General features: G+C 37.7%; 1 protein-coding gene across 2 annotated transcripts in view; it reads right to left on the bottom strand.

Moving 5' to 3' along the window:
• Positions 1-23535, bottom strand: part of nckap5l (NCK-associated protein 5-like) — a 63093-nt gene that overhangs the window by 16589 nt on the left and 22969 nt on the right. The window contains exons 1-2 of one of the 2 annotated variants that reach the window (XM_022202787.2): positions 17988-18503; positions 9824-9891 (exon numbers count right to left, since the gene is read on the bottom strand). The gene's annotated coding sequence lies outside the window, so the exon portion shown is untranslated. Of the gene's footprint in view, positions 1-9823; positions 9892-17987; positions 18504-23535 lie in introns of those variants that run through there. The other variant, XM_022202786.2, reaches the window with a different exon arrangement.

The following is a 23535-nucleotide window of genomic DNA, read 5'->3' as shown; positions in this document are numbered from 1 at the left end:
CTTTCAAGTTGAATTTTAGCTTCAAATCTTTAAGGGCTGTGGCCAAAGCCGAGTCGAAAGATAACTGTTTATTGTGCGCTGGTTGTTTCTGTCAGAATCGTCACGCCTCTGACGTCACTTCGTTACGCCCGCCTTCTGACTCAACACTTCATGGTGATTGGTCCGGCCAGTTTTAGGAGAATCCAGCCTCGAGCTTTATGGAGGGTAACTAGACCCACCCTGGCAGAGAATAAAATTCGTTGCCGTGGGTTGTCTAGCGCGGCTAGGCTAAATGTCGACTGCATGAGTTATAATTTGAATATAACTCATGAGTTTAGATTCTGCAGGTGACATAGCAAACAGAGAGCAGATGTTTATTTTACGAGTGAATATATGAAACACCTTAAGATGCAGCTTTTTTAAAAAAAAATCCTGCATGAAAAGTGCAACAAAAAAACAACTGCGTTCATTAAACGCATGAAGAACACGAGCAGAAATTTACCCAAAGTCTTGCTGTAGGGGGTGTTTATTAGTATCGAGTTACCACAACAGAGCGTGAGTCGACCAAAGCATGTTCAGAGTAAAACATCTTATACAGTAGAGCTGCAGCTATCGATTAATGCAGCAATCGGGTATTCTATTGATTATTCTGGAGACTAATTGGGTAACTGGATTCTGCGCTTGGGATTACAGCATCAAAAAAGGAAGTGAGCGTGCTGTGCAACAGAAATAACCGTCCTGGTGGAACACGAGTGGACATCTGCGGTGTTTTGTACATTTACAGTGTAGTACAGGTGTATTTAACTAAAACTAAAGCCATGGGAACCTCACATGTATTCAGTTGGTGATGCAGAAATCACATAAATATGTTTTTATGTTTGGTTTGTTTAAACTGCTGCTACTGCAGCTGATAGAACACAAATAAGAAAACTGATCAGTTTATTAGTATTGATTACAGAGAATATTCAATCAGTAACTTTAGTTTGACTTTGATTTGGCCACAAATTAAAGTGATTTCCTTCATTATGAGAAGAAAGTAGAAAACCACCTTCATAGCTGTTAACTCTGAGGTTTTAGTTTTTGTCGACTCACACAAAGAAAGTCTGACTTTGTTAAACTGTCTTCATAGTTCAGCCTCTGATCTGATAAACGACGTAAACACTAGAAAAGCTTCACTGGTTAAAATGGAAGCTTTGAAATCCCCTCCTAATTTCCTGATTATAGGTCAGAGTCCGTGTAGGATGAAGTCTGGGTCCGGAACACTTTAGTGACCTGGGGTCTACTATGTAGTGGATTAAACAGAGTCTCGATTCAGAGAATTCTGCCTCCAAGAATTTTAGTGATTAAATTAATAGAATAACTCGATGAATCATTTCAGCCCTAGAGGGGACAGCATGGAAATACAGAAAAGAATAGTGCTTAGTTTGCATATAGTTGCTAATCAGTGACAAATGGTGACTGAACCAGGAGGTCTGGTAGACAACAGATGTTAGGGAGTAATCAATGACAAGGTAATGGATAAAGACTGACTCTACGGGTGTCTATAGCAACAGGATGCGCTATTTTCTTCATCAACATTCAGGGCAGGAAGTCAGCAGAATATATCTAAGTGCTAAAACTGGCATCAAAAGCTTTGTGATATTTTAAGATTTTTTTTACATTTCATTTGAAATTCAGTGTTCTTATCATCATCAGATCCAATGAAAGGAAACGCTGAAGCCAGCAGGAACTCCAGGGCCACAAAATGATTAAAACCGCCTCAGTGAGTCACACTTCCACCGCTCCTTCTCTGCCATTCAAACACACTCTGGCTTATTTTAACTCAGTCCCACATACACGGTGCTGCTGCTACAAATTCCCACAAATCTGGATTAATCCACGGCTCAGAATAGTCCCCAAGAAACGCAGCGTTCACTCCCATTGATTAATGTCGGCTGAAAGCTGCGGCAGCCAGCTGGAGTAAATCTAACCTTTTTTAAACATTGGAGTGTTTAGACCTGGACTCAATCCAGCGTTCATTCTCTATTTAGCCGTTTTAGTTGTTGGCTAATTACTCTACCGTGTTCACCTGCTAGTCTTTAGCTTCGTCTCCAAGACCAAAGCTAAATGCATGAGCTAAAGGATGCTAACACAGAGGTGCAGAGTCTGTCAGTCATTTTACATGCAAGTTTTCATCAAGCAGCAACTTTCAGGGCTAAGAAACCAAAAATTACAGTTCCTTAAAAGACCACTAGAGGCTGGTTCTGAAGCAAGTTAATCTCTATAGACCTCCATGTTAAAATGTGAAACTTTACAGCAGAAAGAAACATATTTACAGCTGGATATTAAAACAGTTTTGGTCTCTTTAGTTAACGTCCCTGTTTATAACAACTACACAAGGTGAAAATGTGAATATAAGTCATCAATTTAGATTAAAATAAAGCTTAAAGTTATGCACAAATGCAGAAATGGCTGCTGTCTCGGCCTCAGATCAGATTTATAGGCTTTGTGATTGACTGTAAATTGGAATCAGATAATCAGATGGTGCGAGCAGACAGAGAACAGATGTTTGTATGACGAGAGACTACGAAAAAACACCTTAAAATGCAGCTTTTGTAAAAATCACGTGATGTTACACATGAAAATAAGGAAGAAAAGAAGTGGTTGTTGGATGTTGCACGTTAGAGAAACTACTATTTGTCGTCTAAAAAAATGTGGTATCTAATAAAACATGACAAGCACAGAAATCACCAGTAATCAGCTGAACACATTATTTATAGGGCTGGCCCAAATAGTGGTTTCTGGTTCGAATATTCGTATCCATTCGTCTGGTCTCCCGGACCGGAGAAGACCCGCCTGAGTATTCGGATCCATTCGTCTGGTCTCCTGGACGCAAATTTTGCAACCTGCCTTCGTTTTGTGTTCAGTTAAACTGAAGAATTCCCAAACAGCGGTCTTCAGCATCTTGTCTTGTGTTTATGCAACGAATTGAAGCATGACGTCAGAGTCGGCAGCAACCTGGCCATTCGGGTGGTGTTTACAAACACGAATGGAGGAGCCGAGATGAGCCGAACACGACGGGATGAACTGAAGTGAGCCGAAGTGGGCCGAAGGCAAAGGGAAGAGACGAGCTCCGAATATTCCTATTTTCGTCTGGGGGGAGGAGGGGGTGAGCACATAGACATATGCGTATATGTTTATGTGATCACACGACGGGATGAGCCGATATGAGCCGATGTGGGCCGAAGGCGGAGGGAAGGCAGTATTTGGATATTCGGGTCCAGCCCTAATTATTTATTAGCTTCATCTCCAAATCCAAAGCCAAATGGATGAGCTAAAGAATGCTAACACAAAATAGAAAGCTGCACAGTCTGTCAGTCATTTTACATGTAATTCGTCATCAAGCAGCAACCTTCAGAGCTAAGAAATCAAAAACCGCAGTTCCTTTAATGACCACTAGAGGTTGATTCTAAAGTATGGCAATTTCCAGAGACCACCACGCTTAAATGTCCAACTTCACGGCAGAAATAAACATATTTACAGTCGGATATTACAACAGTTTTGGTTTCTAAAGCTAATTTCTCCATTCATGTCAACTACACAAAGGGATCATTTGCATGCAACACATCAATTTAGATTAAAATAAGGTTGAAAGTTATGCTAAATTGTGGAAATGGCAACTCAGATCAGCATTCAGATTGGAATCAGATAATCAGATGGTGCGAGCAGACAGAAAACAGACGTTTGTTTGACGAGAAACTTCGGAAAAAACACCTTAAAATGCATCTTTTTTTAAAGTGGTTGTCGGATGCTGCATGTTATAGTAACTCTAAGAAATCTGGAATCAATCATTACAATACAGAAAAGCACCAGTAATCTGAATGAAAGCAGTTTGTTAAGTCCTCAGTGTTGGCTTTATGTTATTGGTAGCAGCATTAGCAAAGCAAACAGTGCCGAGCCTTGAAGCTGAACACAACAAACACGCTGAGAGTAAAACGCATTGATGGGAAACACTCGGCCAGGCCTCGTGTAACCGGAGCTGTTTGCAGAGCGTTTACAGGAAGATTATTGAACATCAGCGTCCCGCGAGCTGCGAACCTGAGCAGCAGCAGCAGCGTCCAAAGTGAAGCTGCTTTATTGACCTGACGTATAATGGAGGCCTGATCAATGCGGCCCATCGAGGATCGGAAGCAGACATGAGGCTGAAGCTGAGTGTTTTATAAATACCAGCTTCCCTCCTCGCTAATGCATGTCGGAGCTCCGGGCAGAAACGTCTCCTCTGTGTTTGAGAACGTTCGCGGAGGAAATTACAGCAACAAAAGTGATGCTAAATATAACAGGAGAACGAGGTCCAGTCTTCCTTTTGAAGCCTCGATGAAGAAAGAAGCTCCTCTGAAACAAATGTGAAACTAGCAGCGGATTTAAGAGTCCGATCAGAGAGCGTTCAGTCATTATTCATCAGCTCCTCCTTTAAAACAGGACTGCAGCTAATGATTATTTAATTAACCGGACCAACAGACCGGTTCCTGCAGCAGATACTTCAATCTTCAGTCAGAAACAGAAGATATTCAGTTTACTGGCATAGAAAACAACATTTATTCAAAGTAAAGGATCTGCAGTCTATTAAATATTCAATCAATAGCAAAGAAACAGTTTTAATGATTGAGTCACTTCTGAAGCAAAAAACCCACTAATTTGACATCTTCACCTGTGAGAACATCAAGATTTACTGGCTCTGTACGTCACATGTGACAATTAATCACATTATCTTTATGTTTAAGATACAACAAGCAACCTGAAATCTTCTAGTTTATTAACTAGAGAATCTTTAAAGCAAAAAAAGTTAGAAATTGACAACTCAAGCCTCTGAAATGTGATGAGTTACTGCTTTAATACTTCATATAGAAAAAGAAATCAAATATTATCAGGTATTGGATGCAACAATTAAATAATTTTCACGACTGATTGACTGTGTCTCAGCTGTGAAGATCTGCTCAATTATTTGGATTATCTTGTGTGTTGAACCTTTTAAGTCATTTTTACAGCAAAAAAGTCACAAATTTGACAAATCAACAGTCTTAAATATGATGATTTTCTGTTTTTATAGGCCAAAAATAACAATAAATTATATATCTTAACTTTTATTCGAAATTTTGTGGCATTTTGTGAAGTAAATAATTTGCAACTTGTTCTGAAATTAACTAAAAAAATGCAAGTGAATGAAACAATTATCAGGATTGATTGATAGTTTTGTCTAAACTGTGAAGATCTGCTCAATTATTTTGATTATATTGTGTTGTGAATTTTCCTTTAAGTCATTTTACAGCAAAAAAAGTCACAAATCTGTTGAGTCAAGCCACTAAAATGTGAGGACTCGCTGTTTTTATAGCTCACAAACAACAAATCAACATTTGTCCAATTCGCCACATATTCTGTAAATAACTAAAAAAACACAGCAGTGAATGAAACATTGACTGATCATTTTGACTCAACTGTGAAGATCTGCCATCAGTCTGCTCAACTATTTTCAGAATTCTGTTTTGAAGACTCATTTAAGTTATTTTTACAGCAGAAAAGTCACAAATTTGATGAGTCAAGACTCTAAAATGTGACGATTCACAAATTGTATAGGTAAAAAATAACAATAAGTCAAATATTTTTACATTTATTCACAATTTTGTGGCATTGCATGAAGTAGAAAAATCTCCAACTTGTCACATATTCTGTAAATAACTAAAAAACACGGCAGTGAATAAAGCAATTTCCACAATTGACTGATTGAGTTTCTCAACTGTGAAGATCTGCCATCAGTCTACTCAATTATTTGGATTATACTGAGTACTGAAGAACCTTTTAAGTCATTTTACAGCAAAAAAGTCACAGATTTGACAAATCAAGACTCTAAAATGTGACGATTCATCATTTTTATAGGTAAAAATAACAATAAATCACTTATCTTAAAAGTCAATATACTGTCCTTTAAAACAGCAAATCTTTACATTTTAGGAAATGATTCTACTAAAATTAACAATAGATTATTGAAATGTGTCTATTTCTGTATTTCCTCGGATAAAACCCGTGGTTCTTTAAGTTGGTATAAACACAGATGACCTGGATGAACTTCCTGGTTTTACATAATAAACGGCCTTCCACGAGCTGTAAAGACTGAATATTTCCAGCAAATGGACCATGTGAGTTTATCAGGCTTCAATGGCAGCTTTTGAGTCATTCTTTCTGATCCTTTGAGCTCATCCAGCCATTGTTGGGTATATTGTAGCTGCAGATATTTCACAATAAAAGCCCCGTTAACAATTGAAGCCGTACTGTCCACCTGAAATGCTGTAGGGCTTTTTAAACTTCAAAAGAGCGAACAATAGTCGATCGAAACTGACCTTTGTACAAAAATACGACCAGTTTCACTTATTAGACAGGGAGAATTAGAAGGTAGCACAGTCAACATCACGTTTATTAACCACATTGTCATTAATCGAACAATTGCTGGTGCTATTTTCATGAGAAAATCAGCAACTTCCCAAGAAGAATGCATTATTTTTGGACAGACTTGTGAAAACCATCACGTTGTCACACCTTTAACCGAATAGAAACTGCTTATTTAACATATACTGAATGTTTCCTGGAGATTATTGATTAATTTCGGTGCAGAGCTGCAATGACAACAAAAAGAAGTGTAAACCAAGGCTACGTTGACACTGCAGGGCTTAATGCTCAATTTCGATTTTTTTGTGAAATCCAATTTTTTTGCAAGTTCGTTCACATTTCCAATTAAATGCGACTTGTATGTGATCTCCTGTGTGAACCTCACACGACCCAAAAGTTTCCGCATGCACAGAAGAGGACACAACAACAACACGCAAAGAGCCTGTTCAGTGTTTATGGAAGTAAACATGGACGCTAACAGTAGAGCATCTCTGGCCATTTTAAAGTTGTTGTCCAGCCGGAGCCAGCATATTTATAACTTAATCGTTTTAAGGAGAAGGTCAAGAAGGAAGGGAGCCAGGATTTTGGCCCTGGCGTTTTGTGGGGCAGTGGCAGCAACGTCTGTCCAGACAACTGTGTGGGTGCGGAGTCGTAGCCAGGAGTGGTGGGATAGTGATGTGAGAGGCTTCACAGATGCAGACTTCATTCAGAATTTTCAAATGACAAGGGCGACGTTTACGTACATATGTGAGCGCCTCTTTTTAACTCTCACGGCAAGACACACGTCTTCGGAAGCCCGAAGACGTGTTTTGCTTGAACGTAGAATAGTGACGTTTGTCGTGTACCAATGACGTATAGGTCGGATAAATGTGACCTGGCCGTTCAGACTGAAGTCACATGGCAAAAGATCCGATACGTATCGGAAGTAGGACCACATATCCAAGTGGCTTGGGTCGCATTTGAAAAAAATCAGATTTGTGTCGTTCAGACTGTCATGAAAAGATCAGATACAGGTCGCACAGGGGCAAAAAAAAAAAATCGGATTTGGGTTACTTTATCCTGCAGTGTGAACCTAAGTGACACCAAGCTAAAGGAGTTGTCACTGTGGCTGCATTTTGTTCAAAAAGTCACATTTTAACTTCAAAAACAGTTCAACAACCAACATGTCAGAGCACCTACAAACAGCAGCAAATATATTTTGAGAAATTTTATGAATACATGCAGCTTGTTGCTCATTTCAGTAGAAAATAAGCAGGTTACTGTAATGTGCTGTTTTCATAGGTCAAAAACAATAAGAAATCAAACATCTTACACAACAAGCAAATAGTTTCACCATGAGCATAATTTCTTCATAATTTTGACATTTTATGAAGTAAAAAAAATCTCCAACTCGTCATCTATTCTGTAAATATGTCAAAAATGCTAAATGTCGTCTAGTTTCAGCTTCTCTGTTACAAAAATCTGCATTTTTCTGTAAATTTAAAGACTTTTTCAGATGCAGGTTCGTGTTTCTAGGCAAAAAAAATCAAGTAACTGCAGAAATATTGTCAGATTCATTGACAGCAGAGGTTTCATAATGAGATAACATCGTGGTGTTGCTAACATTTGCTTTGACTGAACAATAAAATGATGCTTTTCCTGTCTTTTCTGACATAAATCTAAAGAAATGCAGCAGAGATAGGATGGAGCTAAAACAAGGACACTGCAGGTCGTCATTGAAAATAAAATTTGTCACTGAAAATGTCTGCTTTCACAGACAAATTTTCTTACTAAGTTTTTTTTTCAGACAAATTTATTTTTTAACGATGTTTCAAAGTTGTTTATTCGAAGACAACTTTCTGTCCCTCTTTAGGCGTCTGAAATATTTGTCTCTGAAACAGACGCAAAGAAAAGCTCTGAACATTTTAATGGCATTTTCACTTCCATTTTTTTCAACGACAACCTAAACTGTCTCTGTTTCAGCTCCATAAGATCAAAGCAGACCGACTGTAAGTCACGATAAAAATGAAGAAAGTGAAAAAAGAAGCAAACAAACAGACGGCTGAACATCAGAAGCTTCTTGTTGAGGCTCTTTAAAGCAGCTTCTCTATTAGAAACGTCAACACAGAGCAGCTTTGAGCTCCAAACAGGAAACAAACGGCTCAATCATGTGTTCTCCTGGAAGTAAACAGCCGAAGCGTCCTCCTAAAAAACTGCAGCAACTTTAACTTTTCACACAGAAGCAGAAACCTGATGACTGACGGGAAACTGAAAGCAGAAGTTGAGAAGCTTCGTGAACCAGAACCACAAAAAGCTGCAGCTTCTTTCACACATTTTACCACCAAAAAAAACACACAGAAGCTTCTCTGTGTGCAACTTCTCACATGTTTTTATAGAAATTAGGAAATCAAAAGTCCTGTGTTGCTCTGATGCAAGAAAGCAGCTGAAGTCATCAGCAGCTCCACTGGAAACAACATTTATTCACCATTATGTCACGTTTTATGGAAGAAAATCAGCAACCTGTCACATATTTTCTGTCAATAACCAACAAACATTAATGAGTAATTAGTTTTTAAGTTATTTTAAAGGCAAAAAGCCACAAATTTCACATTTTCACATGTTTTTATGTCACATCCAACAATAAATCAAGTTGTTTCAGGTTTCTGAAACAGAGTAAACTGAAGTTGTATAATTGTGTTAATTGAAGAATCTTTAAGTCCTTTTAAGAGCAAAAACCTACAAACGTGTAGTTTTTACTCAGAAAATTTACATTTTTTTCTGTCACATTTAACAATAATAAAATATCTTGAATTTTGGACCCAATACAAATGAAAATCTTGTAATTTTTGTAAATTAAAGAATCTTTTCACTTATTTTTTGAGCAAAAGAAGCCACCAATTAGATGAGTAAAACCTCTGAAATGTGATGATTTACTGCTTACGTGGTTCATATGTCAGAATAAATCAAATATCTAAGTTTTGATGCAGCAAGTAAACTGAAATCTTGAAATTTTGTTAATCAAAGAGTCATTTTTAAAGCAAAGAAAGCTTCAAATTTCGTGTTTTCAGCTTTCAAATGTGAAGATTTGCTTGTGATAAATTTGAAATTTGGAGGTTTTAGGTTCTTCTTTGGGCAAAACAAACAACTTTACTCAAGTCTCTGTGGACTGATGACTGGAAATCTTCACGAGTTTACGACATTTTATGGACTAATTAAGTCGATAATAAACCACAGGACAGAAAACAATAGACAGATAATTGAATAATGAATAAAATTAGTGGTTTAGGGAGCAGTTTTCACTGTTTTCTGTCAATTTCTGAAGCAAATAATGATGCTGTTTAATGTAACAGAGCAACCTGTAGATCACTACTGTAAATAAGACGTTTCTAGTGAATTTATCTCCACATCTCAGTGTTTTCTCCACAATATAACACCTTCATGGACTCACCTGTGGGTTCAGCTCTCGTATTGATCCTTGAAGAGGCTCCTCTGACTCCCAGCAGCGAAACCACGGAGCTGAGGAGGAAACACCAGACACATTTCAGTAAATAAATCTGTGACGGTAATAATCCTAGAAGACCTGGAGGAGTTTCAGCCAAAGTGACCTCTGAAGGAAAGCAGAGGATCCACCGTCTCCCGTTTCATCTCCAGCCAGAGTGACTGTAATCAAAGAAAGACGCATGAATAATTCAGCAGACGGCGTTTAGGAACTTCCTCTGACCGTTTACACCAGGGGTGTCAAACATGCAGCCCGACTTTGTGAAGAGAAAATTACAGAGAAGACATTAACTGCAAATTGTAAATTTGTAAAACTATACATTTCAAAAAATAATTTCTCGTCCATGACAAGTTGCTTTGAATATAAAGAAAAATTATTCACAGCTCATTGTTGTTTTGTGTCTCACTTTGTTATGCCTCATCTTGTTTTTGTTGATTTTTGTCGTTTTTTTTGTCAGACTGTTTTTGTTGTTTTGCTTCTCGTTTTTGTCGTGTTTCCTTTTTGTCTCATTTGTGTTTTCTGTCTTATTTTCGTCATTTTGTGTTTTGCTTTATTCATTGTTTTTGTCGCTTTGTGTTTTTGTCACGCTTATGTTGTCTACTTTTTGTCATTTTGTTTCTCACCTTTGTATTTTTTGTCTCGTTTGTGTCATTCGTGTTATTTCTTGTCTCATTTTTGTTGTTTGTCTCATTTTTGGTGACTTTCTAACTCTGTTGTCTAATTTTTTGTCTCTTTGTTTCGTGTCGTTTGTCTCTTTTTTTGCCGTTTTGCTTCTCGCTTTGGCCGTTTTGTGTCTCATTTTTGTAATATTTTGTCTTGTTTTTGTTGTTTTTTTGTCTTTTTTTGCCTGACTTCTGTCGTTTGTCTCATATTTGGTCGCTTTGTGTTTCTTTTTCTCTCACATTTGTTTTTTGTCTTGTTTTTGTCATTTTGTATTTTGCTTTATTCATTGTTTTCTTTCTCATTTTTGTCGTGTTGTGTTTTTTTGTCCTGCTTGCATTTTTGTCTTATTCTTCTCATTTTGTGTTTCGCTTTATTCACAGTTTTGTGCATCATTTTTGTCGTTTTGTCTTTCTTTTGTCTCGCTTGTGTTGTTAGTCTATTTTTTTGTCACTTTTTTTAATGGAGCTTTTTAGGATCATTTTTAGAGCAAAAAAGCCACAAATCTGATGAGTCAAGCCTCCAAAAATTTGGAAATTTTATTGTTTTTATCCGTCATATGTGACAATAAATCAATCAGTCGGGTGTAGTTTTTACTAATTCAGCTTTTAAGAACTCCCCTTTATGTCTTTCTGCTAATTCAGGACACTTTAAACTCTGACTCCAATGGGTTTTCTTTATGTAGTTTGAGTGTGATGCAGGATTAAAGCTGTTAATTCTGTTCACTTTCTATTGGAGCTTTAGTTTGCAGCCTCCCGGCCTCCTCGGCAGATCTGCAGCTTTAACTCGGAGGCTAACGGGCTCTGATCCTTTCAGATCTTGTCAAACTGAAATGGGATTAGAGGTGTTGAGCATCTGTCTGTTCAATCTGGGCTTTAATAAAGCAACAGCAGATCATCTGTTCTGGGACACCTTGCCTGAAAAACTAGAGAAAACCTGCCGTGACCAGTGATCTGGAGACCAAAGAGCAGCGAGGACAGACATAAAAACAGCAGTAAAGCTGCAATTTATTGGTTTTGAGGGACAGAAATTGTCAAAATTGTCAGATTCAAGCTTCTTAAATGTGAATATTTTCTGGTTTCTTTCCTCTTCCATGACAGTAACCTGAATATCTGCCATTCTGGGGCTTTTTTGGAAATAAAAAATGCTTTGTTTGGCTTTTATAGACCAAAAATCAACAGAGAAAATGATGAAATTAATCTTCAGCTGCTGTCTCCATCACCAGTATTCATTCACTGAGGAAACGCTGCAACGTTTGACAACCAGATACTGAAACACTATTCATGCATTTGGTATCTAAATGTGGAAATTCTCTCATTTCAGCTTCTTAAATGTGATGTTTTCTGGTTTCTTTCCTCCTTTGTGACAATAAACTCAATATATTTGGCTAAAACAAGAAACAGTCCATTTTGGTGTTTTTTGGAAACAGCGATGTACATTTTTCACATTTTTTGGCTTTTCGAGACCAAAGAAACAACTGAGAAAATGAATACCAGATGAAACAACAATAAAAAGATTCATTAGTTGCCACCAGTATGCATTTATCAAGAAAACACTGAAAATTTTGACAGCTAGATGCTGAGAAAATATTCAAATATTCAGTAAATCCTATTTGGAAAGAGGTTTGGTGAGAAACAAAACAATTAATCGATCCATTCTAGAACAATAAAAGTGTAAATTCTCTGATTGAAGCTTCTTAAATGAGAATATTTTCCGGTTTCTTTGCTTCTATGCGACACTAAACTGATTATATTTGGATAAAACAAGAAATGTGCCATTTTGGAAACAGCAATCAACATTTTTCACCATTTTTTGGCTTTTATAGACGAGAGAACCAACTGAGAAAATGATTTACAGATGAAACAACAATAAAAATATCCATTAGTTACCACCAGAATTCATTCTTTAAGGAAACGCTGCAGTTTTCAACAAACGGTTGTTGAGACATCAGTTAAATGAACCAAATTTGGAAAGAGGTTTGGTGAGACGTAACGGTCAATAAAGTCATTAGATGAAACCAATTCATTGGCTTTAAAGGCGAAAAGAGTAAAATTCTCTCATTCCAGCTTCTTAAATGTGAATATTTTCTGTTTTTTTCCTCCTTTTTTTTTTTTACAATAAACTGAATATCTTTGGGTAAAACAAGAAATAGTCAATTTTTGGAAACAGCCATCAGCATTTTTCACCATTTTTTTTGGCTTTTATAGATCAAAGAAACAACCGAGAAATTGATTAAATGAATTATTCATTGCTGTCGTAATCCACAGGAACCAAATATTTTCTGAATTCCAGCGACTTAAATGTGAATATTCCCACAACAAACTGAATATCTTTAAATTGTAGCCAAAACATGATGTTTGAGGACATTCTGGGGCTTTAAAAAGATCAAACAACCAACGGAGAAAATGATTTACAGACTAAACAACAATTAAAATATTCATTAGCTGCCACCAGAATTCATTCACAAAAGAAACACAAACAAGAGAAAACAATAAAATTCACAAAGACGCAACCATTAATAGATTAAATCAAATGGATTCTTTGGTTTCTGTCCTCCTCAGTGAGAGCAAACGGAATAATTTTGGACAAAATAAAACATTTGAGGACATTTTTTGGGCTTTTATGGACGAAACAACCTCCAGCATTCATACGTGGCGAAAATGCTGCATTTTTTAACGACTGGATGCTGGAAAAAAAAACTCAAATATTAAATGAAATTTGGAAGCAGTTCTGGTGAGATGCTGCAGATGAGATTCATGGAATGGGGGCAAAAAAAAAAAAAAAAGCCGAAAAATTCAAAGGAAGCAGATAGAAGAAGAAATGCACAAAAGCTCCTTAAATCATGTCAGTCTCACTCTTGGGGATTTGGCAGCGGCAGTCTGAGGATCTGTCAAACTGCAGCCTTTAAATCTGCCAATCCGGAGCCAGAAACTCTGGAGGAGGCAGCGAGTGTGGAGGCGGCGGATGTAAACAAAAAAAAACACCTAAACCCTAAAAAAACAGGAATCTGCAGTCAAAAAAACAACAAATATAGGTCAGTTTTCTGCAGACGCACCATCGGCAGGCGCTTTGGTTTCATTATTACACATGTGGGTGAAAAGAGGAAGACGTGGCGGAGACAGAATCAGGACTCCCTCGGCGCCGCTTCCTGTCTGATGTTTGCATATATGAACCGAGACCAATCGGGAGGACGAGGAGGTTGCTGTGGGGGAGGACGGGGGATGTTGGGGGAGGGGAGGGATGGAGGATGGGAGCTCCCAAAAAAAAAAAAAAAAAAAAAAAGGGGAAGAAGAAGAGGCTTGGATGTGCAGAAACAAAACGCCTAGTGAAGTCGGTGCCAGTCGACCTCCACACCCAGAGAGGAAACACAGCGGCGGCATTCAGCCAGTTTACCACACTTTGTTCACCGACACCAAAACACCACGACGGAAACACCCACAACGACGCACAGAAGGAGCAAATTAAGCCCAACCTGCCGTCAAACCGCTTTATTCAAACACAAAAAAACACAATAAAAACCCCAAACTGACCAACATAATGGCAAATAAAAACAACTATCATGATTGATGAAAAGGGCTGCACAGTGGTATGGTGGTTACCACTTTCGCCTTGCAGCAAGAAGATCCCTGGTTCAAATCCCAGCCTGGGATCTTTCTGCATGGAGTTTGCTTGTTCTCCCTGTGCATGTGTGGGTTTTATCCGGGTACTTCGGCTTCCTCCCACAATCCAAAAATATGCTGAGGTTAATTGGTTACTCTAAATTGTCCGTAGGTGTGAATGTGAGTGTGATTGTGTGTCTGTAAATGTAGCCCTGTGACAGACTGGTGACCTGTCCAGGGTGTCCCCTGCCTTCACCCGAGTCAGCTGGGATAGACTCCAGCACCCCCCGCAACCCTAGTGAGGATAAAGTGGTGTATAGAGAATGGATAGATGTTTGATTAAAGCCGAAAAAGTCACATATGGGACATTTATTACAGTTTTATTCCATCAAGTGACAATAAATCAAATATCTTGAGGTTTTGGATGCCAAAATAAACCATCTCTACAGTAAGACATCATTTCTTCACCATTTTAAACTGTAAATTCATAGCATCAAGCAACTTGTCACGAACCAAACCTTTGGTCTGTAATGAGTTTCAGCAACTGCTTTGATTATTTTTAGTTATTTTTAGAGGAAAAAAGGCACAAATCTGACAAGTCAAGGCTCTAAACGTGAGGATTTACTGTTTTCATACATCACATGACAATAAACCAGACTATCATAACGGTTTGGACACCAAAACCAACCATCTCTACGATAAAATGCGATTATTTCACCATTTTATATCATCAGAAGCTAACAAACTTATCATGAACCAAGGCTTTGTTTTGTAATCAGTTTCATCGACTGCTTTGATCGTTTTGACTCATTTTCAGGGGAAAAAAAAGGCACAAATCTGATGTTCACTTTGTTCACCGAGACCAAAACACCACGACAGATAAGCCCACCTCGACGCACAGAAGAGCAAATAAGACAACCAGAAAAGCAGCAAGCCAAACCCAACCTGTCATCAAACTGCTGTACTCCAACACAAATGCCTCAACTATTATGACTGATCAAAGCCAAAAAAGCGTCACATTGGACATTTATTCCTGTTTTTATACATCATGTGACAATAAACCAAACATCTTGAGATGTTGGACACCAAAAGCAAACATATCTACAATGAACTGTCATTACTACATTTTATACAGTATATTTATATCACCAATAGCTAACAAACTAATCATGAGCCAAACCATTGTTCTGTAGTCAGTTTCATCATCTATTTCGATCATTTTGACTCATTTTTAGAGCAAAAAAGCCACAAATTTGATCAGTTAAGGCTCTAAAACATGAAGACTTACTGTTTTTATACGTCACATGTGACAACAAACCGAACATCTTGAGGTTCTGGATGCCAAAAACCAACCATCTCTACAGTAAAGCATCCATTACTTCATCATTTTATACAGCAAATTTACAAAATCAACAGCCAACAAACCTTTCATGAACCAAACCTTTGCTCACTAATCAGTTTCATCGACTGTTTGGATTATTTTTAGAGTAAAACAGGCAAAAATCTGATGTTCACTTTGTTCACCGAGACCAAAACACCACGACAGAAACATCCACCTCGACGCACAGAAAGAGTAAATTAAACCTCCAGAAAACTAGAAAACCAAACCCAACCTGCCATCAAACCGCTTCATTCCAACACAAACACTTTGGACACAAACGCTCCAAAAAAACACAATAAAACCCCAAACTCACCAATGTAACGACAAATAAAAGCAACTATCATGATTGATTAAAGCCGAAAAAGCCATATATTGGACATTTATTACCGTTTCTATTTGTCATGTGACAATAAATCAAATAATCATGAGGTTTTGGACACCAAAAACCAACCATCTCTACAGTAAGACATCCATTACTTCATCATTTTATACAGTAAATTTATAGCATCAGTAGCTAACAAACTTATCCTGAACCAAACTTTTGTCCTGTAGTCAGTTTTATCGGCCACTTTGATCATTCTGACTAATTTTTAGCGCAAAAAAGCCACAAGTTTGACAAGTTACTGTTTTTATACGTCATTTGACAACAAATCAAAGGTTTTGGACACAACAAGCCACCATTCCTACAGTAAAATCCAAATTCTTCACCATTTTATAGCTAGTGAAGTTATTATGAACACAACCTATGGTTTGTAATCAGTTTCATAGACTCTTTTGATAATTTTAACTCATTTTTAGAGCAAAATAGCTGCAAATCTGATGAGTCATGCCTCCAAAATGTGAGGATTTACTGTTTTTATACGTTACATGTGGCAACAAACCAAATATCTTGAGATTTTGGATCTCTTCACCATTTTATACAGTAATTTTATAGCATCAAGCATGAACAAACTTATAATGAACCAAACCTTTGGTCTGTGATCAGTTTAAACTGTTTTAGTTTTAGTCATTATCAGAGTTGTTTGAAAATGTGAGTATTTACTGTTTTTATGAGTCACGTGTGACAATAAACCAAATATCCAAACAACTCGACCGTAAAACGTCATTTCTTCACCATTTTATAGAGTCATTTACTGTCAGTAGTTAGCAAACATACTATGAAGAAAACCTTTTGTCTACAAACTTAACTGCTTTGATTATTTTCAGTCATTTTCAGAGCAGAAAGCCATAAATGTGATGAGTCAAGCTTCTAAAAATGTGAGGATTTTGTATTTTTATGTGTCACATGTAACTACAAACCAAATTATTATGAGGTTCAGGATGCCAAAACCAACCATCTCTACAGCGAAACATCCATTATTTCACCATTTTATAGCATCAATAGTTAGCAAACGATCATGAACCAAACCTTTGGTCTGTAATCAGTTTCATCGACAATTTTCATCATTTTAACAAATTTTTAGAGCAAAAAAAAAGCGGCAAATCTGATGAGTCAAGTCTCTAAAATGTGAGGATTTACCATTTTTATATGTCACATGTGAAAATACATCAAATATCTTGAGGTATCGGATGCCAAAACCAACCATGTCTATCTGTCTAATCAGTTTCATTGACTGTTTTGATCATTTTACCTCATTTTAGAGCAAAGAAGCTGTAAATCTGATGAGTTAAACATCTCCAAAGTGGGATTCACTGTTTCATATGTTACATGTGACAATAGAGCAAACATTTTAGGATTTTAAACATTACAGCCAAACATCTCTACAGTAAAACACCGTGATTTACTGTTTTTATACGTTGCATGGAAGAACAAACCAAGCATCTTAACACAACAAGCCACCAGCTCTATAGTAAAATACTATTTCTTCACCATTTTATGCAGTAAATTTACTGTGCCAGTAGCTAACAACCTTATCACAAACCAAACCTTTGGTCTGTAATCACTTTCATCGACTGTTTTGATAATTTTAAGTCATTTATAGAACAAATAGCCACAAATATTATGAGTCAAACCTTTTAAATGTGAGGATTTACTGTTTTTATGCATCACGTGCGACAAATCAAACATCTTGAGGTTGTAAACGCCACAAACGAACATCTGTACCATAAAAGCTTATTTCTTCACCATTTTTCATCATTTTAAACAGTACATTTATATCATCAATAGCTAACAAACTTACTAAGAAACCAAACCTTTGTTCTGTGATCATTTTCATCGACTGTTTTGGTCGTTCTGACTAATTTTTAGAGCAAAAAATGCAAAAATCCATTGATTCAAGCCTCTAAAATGTGAGTATTTACTGTTTTTATACGTCACATGTGACAATAAATCAAATATATTGGCATTTCAAACACAACAACCAACCATCTCTACGGTAAAACGCCTTTTTTCCAGCTCTGGAAGCAGCATGTCAGCTCTGAGAGCCACATCACACATCTCCAGTGTCAGGAGGTAATTTCTGGGTCAGCTCACCTTCATTCAGTCCTCTCAGATCTCCTCCCAGCAGAATAAGGCACCAGAAGGAAGGAAAAAGAAGAGAGAGGCCACGGCGGCTTTACATTTCTGCTTCTCCGGCTGTGGAGGAGGATTATCTGTCCTCCCGTCGGCCCAGAAGGTGGAAGAAGCCGGTTTCCTTTGGGCTGCAGCTACAGCGGGCCTGTCCTTGGGCTGCTGGGCTGGAAGTGTGAGTCTGCAGAGGCTGCCATGTCTCCCATTGTTCAGGGCGACTGAGGCTGGCTTCCTCTCCGGTAGACCCTCCTACTACAACAGCTGTGGACCGGCCCCCTCCTCCCCGCTGCTGCTGCTGCTCGACATTAACCCTGCAGCTGCCGGCTCGGCCCCCAAACAGCGACAGGGGGAGGTCGGAGGAGAGCCGGACAAAGAGACGCAACAGTCAGAGGATATCCGCCAGTCGGCTGGACCCGCCGTGGCCTAGAAAGAAAAGAGCTCGGAGCTAAGAGGATTGTCTTCCTGAGGAATCAGAGCAGGAGGCTGCAGCCGATCAGCAGCATCGATGGTTTGGATTGGGGAAAAAAAACACAACAAAAAACAAAGATATCGAATCCGGTATTGATCGTGACCCGACGCAGCAACCGAACCGTGAATGTTGTGTTTCTGTTTCACCCCCAATATGACAAATACACCCAGAAATGTGTGCAGTGAGACTGTTGGTGCAGCCACAGAGCCTGATTCTGACTGATTTAATGTGTGTTTTTGCTTTTTAATCAGTTTTTTAAATTATTTTTTAGTCACACCTGTTTTGTGATTCTTTACACCATGTTAAAAAGATTTAATTTACAGAAAATAAGAGCTTTTTGTGTTTATTTACACTTCATTTAGGCTAATAAGGTGACTGTGTAGGATACAGACATTAGTTCATTTAAAGAGTATCTATAATCTCGTATCAGCATCACTCAGTCATCATCTTTATGTCTGTGCAGTGAGACTGTTGGTGCTGTCCAACATGTAACAGACTCACTGTTCAGCATGTAAGAGTAAAAAAATCCACCGATTTTTTTACTCTTACATGGTTTGCAGTGTCTTTTGCTGCTTTCAAATTGAATTCTGCTTTGCATCGTGTCCATCTTGAAAGACAAAAAGTGATTCTTCATTTTACCTCTTTTGCTGCAGCACAGAAATGAAGTTTCAGGTAAAGGTTTTGGAATGTTTTTATGCTAAAAATGTTAAAAAATGAATCTTAAGCATGAAAACTGAGGATTGGTTTTTGTATATATGTAGGGCTGGCTGACTTTTTGTTAGATTATCGGATGAAATTTGTATCAATCAGACAATTTCAAGTGTTATTATTTAGCTTTTTATTTTATTTTCATTCTATTTTTTTTCTGGCTTTGTGCTCTTTTGCTGTTGCTTCTAACCCAAGGAGCTGCTGAACTGCCTTTCGTTATCGTTTGACAATAAAGATCTATTCTGTACTAGTTTCATCAGGAAAATTTAATTTATGTATAAAACTAATGCATTTAACACTTGATGGGCATTTATTAGGATTCAAATCCAAACAGATGAACTAAAAGTCTGCTTTCATCATTTCAGTGATGAACTAGAAAAGCACTCGGAGAGCGCAGACCTCCGCCAGGCCATCTGTCTGTCTGTCTGTCTGTCTGTCTGTTTACAGCATAACTCAAAAAGTTATGGACGGATTTTCACCAAATTTTTACAGAATGCCCGGAAGAGCAAAAGTAATTAGATTTTGGAGGTGATCCGGATCACCGTCTGGATCCAGGATTTTTTTGAAGGACTCTGTACAATTGAGAGATGACCGCTCTTCCGGGCATTCTGTAAAAATTTGGTGAAAATCCGTCCATAACTTTTTGAGTTATGCTGTAAACAGACAAACAAACTCCGATGATTACATAACCTCCTGGCAGAGGTAATAAGCAGGTTGAACTGATTTAACATGCTTATTATTTATACTTCATTCAGGCTAATAAGGCTAGCGAGTAGAACGCACACATTAGTTCATCCAGAAAACAATCAGCTGAAGAAAAGTTACGATTTGAGTCTCTAATATCAACATCAGAAATCTGGAAAATGAGTGAGGAGCTTTTTGGCCTAAAAATGACTTCAATGATCATTGGATTATTAAAACTGCTGATTATAATCATCAAGTTTCACAAAAATGCCTTTTTTAATCCCTGAGAGTTTTTTTGGCTAACACTCAAAAAATATTCAATTTGCTACGAGCCAAAACAAAGAAAAACAGCAAATTTTCATAACTGAGAATCCAGAAAGTGTAAATAATCGCTTCTTTGTGGCCTGAAAACACCTTTAATGTTAATTCATCTATCAGAATCACTGTCAATGAAACACAGAGAAAAATCTATTTTATAATTTGCTGTTAAAATGCCTCATTTTGCCCCAACAAGGAAAAGGAACAAAACTTTACAACTGAGAATCTAGAAAGTGTGAAAAAAAATATCTTGAATGACTGTTAGATTATCAAAACTGCTGCTTATAACCATCAAGCTCTAGAAAAACACCTTCTAATATTCCAGTGTAATTCATTTAAGTCTGTTTTTCTTTTACTATCAGTGCCAGACCCAGAATATTCAACTTGCTATGAGACAAAACAAAGAAAAGCAGCAAATTTTCACAACTGAGAACACAGAAAGTTTTAAGAAATCGCTTCTTTTTGGCCTGAAAACATCTTTAATGATACTTTATTTATCAGAATCGCTGCTAATAATCAACAAATCTGAGAGAAACACCATCTATAAGCTCAGTGTGACTCATGTAAAGGTCTTGTTTTGTCTGCCTAACTGTTCCAAACCCAGAATATTCAATTTGCTGTCAAACAAAACAAAGAAACGCAGCAAATCTTCACAATCAACATCCTGGAAAATAAGAAAAATGTAGCTTGTCTAACAGTCTTAAACTCAGAATATTCAGCTTCACATCAAGCAAAATGTAGAAAAGCAACTGAGAACGTGGAAAGTGGCCTCAATGATAGCCTGATTATCAGAACTGCTGCTTATAATCATCAAGTTTAAGAAAAATGCTGTCTAACATTTCAATGCAACTTCTTTAAAAGTCTGTTTTTTCTATATCCATCCAGAATATTCAACTTCCTGTCAGGCACAACAGAGAAAAGCAGCAAATGCTCACAATTCACAACCTGGAATCAGAAAATGTTCTCTGGTTTTGTTTGGTAAAAGCTGTGAAATGATCTCCAGAGTGCTGCAGTGATGTCTGAGTCTGAACCGTCAGCAGAGTCAAGAGTTTCTCTGCAGCTTTTCACCCCACAGTGACTCATCAGCTGCTAATGAAGCCACGTCTGAGACAGAACCGAGTCTGATGACACGACGACCGGGAGCCACGGCAACAACAGCAACAACAACAATGTGGGCGGATAACGAGATGAAGCGCTAATAGGAGGCAGCACAGCCTCACCAACTGATGGGAAAGTTGACTTTTTAACCTCCTGACCCTAATTGAGTCGACAAGAGACCTGAATCGACCAAACCGGACTCCAGAATCCGTCGCCTCGGGGCATCACATGTTCACATCTCAGAGCGGTTTGCTGAGTTTGTCCCACATTCACGTCAAAATACCAGAAATCAGAGGAGCTTTGTTCTAAATCACCGGCTCTAAACTGCAGGTCAGCATTCAGAATTAACCACAACAAAAGAAAAAAGAAGAAGAAAACACACGACAGAAGCTTTACATCAAAAATCAGCCAGATCACAAGCACTGAGAGTTTATCCTCTTATGACCGACACATCTGCTGCCCAGCCGGCCGCTAATCCACCTAGTGGCTGAAAACTCTGTTCAAAGGATGAGTTTGGCTTGTTTCAGACAATAATCTGCTGCCAGAGAGAAGTTTCAGGACAGTTGTTGCTCAGAAACATCATAAAGATGCAGGAAAAAGTCATCTGTAACTGCAAAAATCCAAAATTTCTCTGGTTATGCGTCTTAAATTCTGAGATTTGTGCAGGAAAAACATACATTTTGCAAAAGTTTTGATCCTTTTTCAATCAGAAAATCCTAACTTTCCCTGGTTACAGCGTCTCAAACCCGAGTTTTGATGTAATAATTGTCCAAATTGACTCTGTGTGGATTGTTGACTCAACAAAAGGTGACTTTTGAGGACTTTTCTGAGAGTTATGGTTTATTATTAGTCAAAATTGAACCATCATAAAGCTGCAGGAAAATGCTTTTTGCAACAGTTTTGATCCTTTTTAATCAGAAAATCCAAACTTTCTCTGGTTGCAGCTCTAAAATTCTGAGATTTGCTGTCTATTATTAGACAAAGTTTGGATTTTCTGATTAAAAAAGGATCAAAACTTTTGCAAAATGTGTTTTTCCTACATCTTTTGTAATGTTTCTTGCAAAAAAAATCTGTCAGTTTTGACTTGCTACAGCTTCTCAAACCTGAGATTTGCTATTTTAGTATGAGTTAAACCTGAATATTTGTGGATTGTTCATGATATTTGAGAATACTGTGCAAACATTTACAACCTGAGTGAGTTCAGCTTGTTCTTGTCAATAATCTGCTTCCAGAGTGAAGTTTTAGGACAGCTGTTGCTCAGAAACGTCATAAAGATGCAGGAAAAATCATCTGGAACTGATAAAATCCAAACTTTCTCTGGTTACGGGTCGTAAATTCTGAGATTTTTGGTTTATTTTTCATCAAAACTGACTCTTTGTGGATTATTGTTGAACAAAAGATGACTGAGGATATTATGGAAATATTTACACTCTGAACATTACGATGTGGCTGAAAACTCAGTTTAGAGGTTCAGTTCAGTTTTGGACAATAATCAGCTGCCAGTATCAACTTTTACAACAGTTTTTATAAGAAATTTAATAAAGCTGCAGAAAAAAATTGCAAAAAGTGAAGAGAGTGAAATCTAAAGAGGAAATGTGGGATGTAGCTGCTTCTTAACCACCATCAGGCTGCTGTGTTGCCCCTTTATTTGTCTTTTTAAATTAATATTCCCTTGGAACTTCAGATAAGCTCAACCAGGCTTCTTTTTTAGCCAGTTTTTGTAGACGTTCCACCTCCTATTCAAACAACTTTTTCAGTTCTGACTGGTGGAGAGTTTTACTGAGGATTTGAGGACCGTCATGATTTGAGTGACTGAGAATCTACACAAACGTAGATTATTTGTACTCTGCCAAGGAACAGCGGAGTTATGTGATGATCGGCGCACCTTTGTCCATCCATCTGTCTGTCTAGATTTTGGCAGTGATGCCGCTTATAGTCTGGAACCATGGATGTATTCAAAGATGTCTGTATCATTGCCAGATAGCGTCACGGTGTCACTGTAACCATGACAACAAGTGAACGCTATGTCAGCTGATTGCTGATGATCACATGACTGTGATCCTACTACAAATCCACCACTGAGGACTAGGGCTGGGCGATATGACAAAAAAATAAAAACTCGATTTTTTCAGTCATCTTGGACGATTACGATTTTAATCGATTTTTGTTGTTTCTTTGTGGTCTATTTGCTATGGCTAGTGCTAGCCATGCTGCACTCCCGTAGCTGCCAGCACT

This window comes from Acanthochromis polyacanthus, chromosome 6 (assembly GCF_021347895.1).
Source record: "Acanthochromis polyacanthus isolate Apoly-LR-REF ecotype Palm Island chromosome 6, KAUST_Apoly_ChrSc, whole genome shotgun sequence".
In the NCBI taxonomy this organism is placed as follows: domain Eukaryota; kingdom Metazoa; phylum Chordata; class Actinopteri; family Pomacentridae; genus Acanthochromis; species Acanthochromis polyacanthus.
This window is presented reverse-complemented; position numbering and strand designations above follow the sequence as displayed.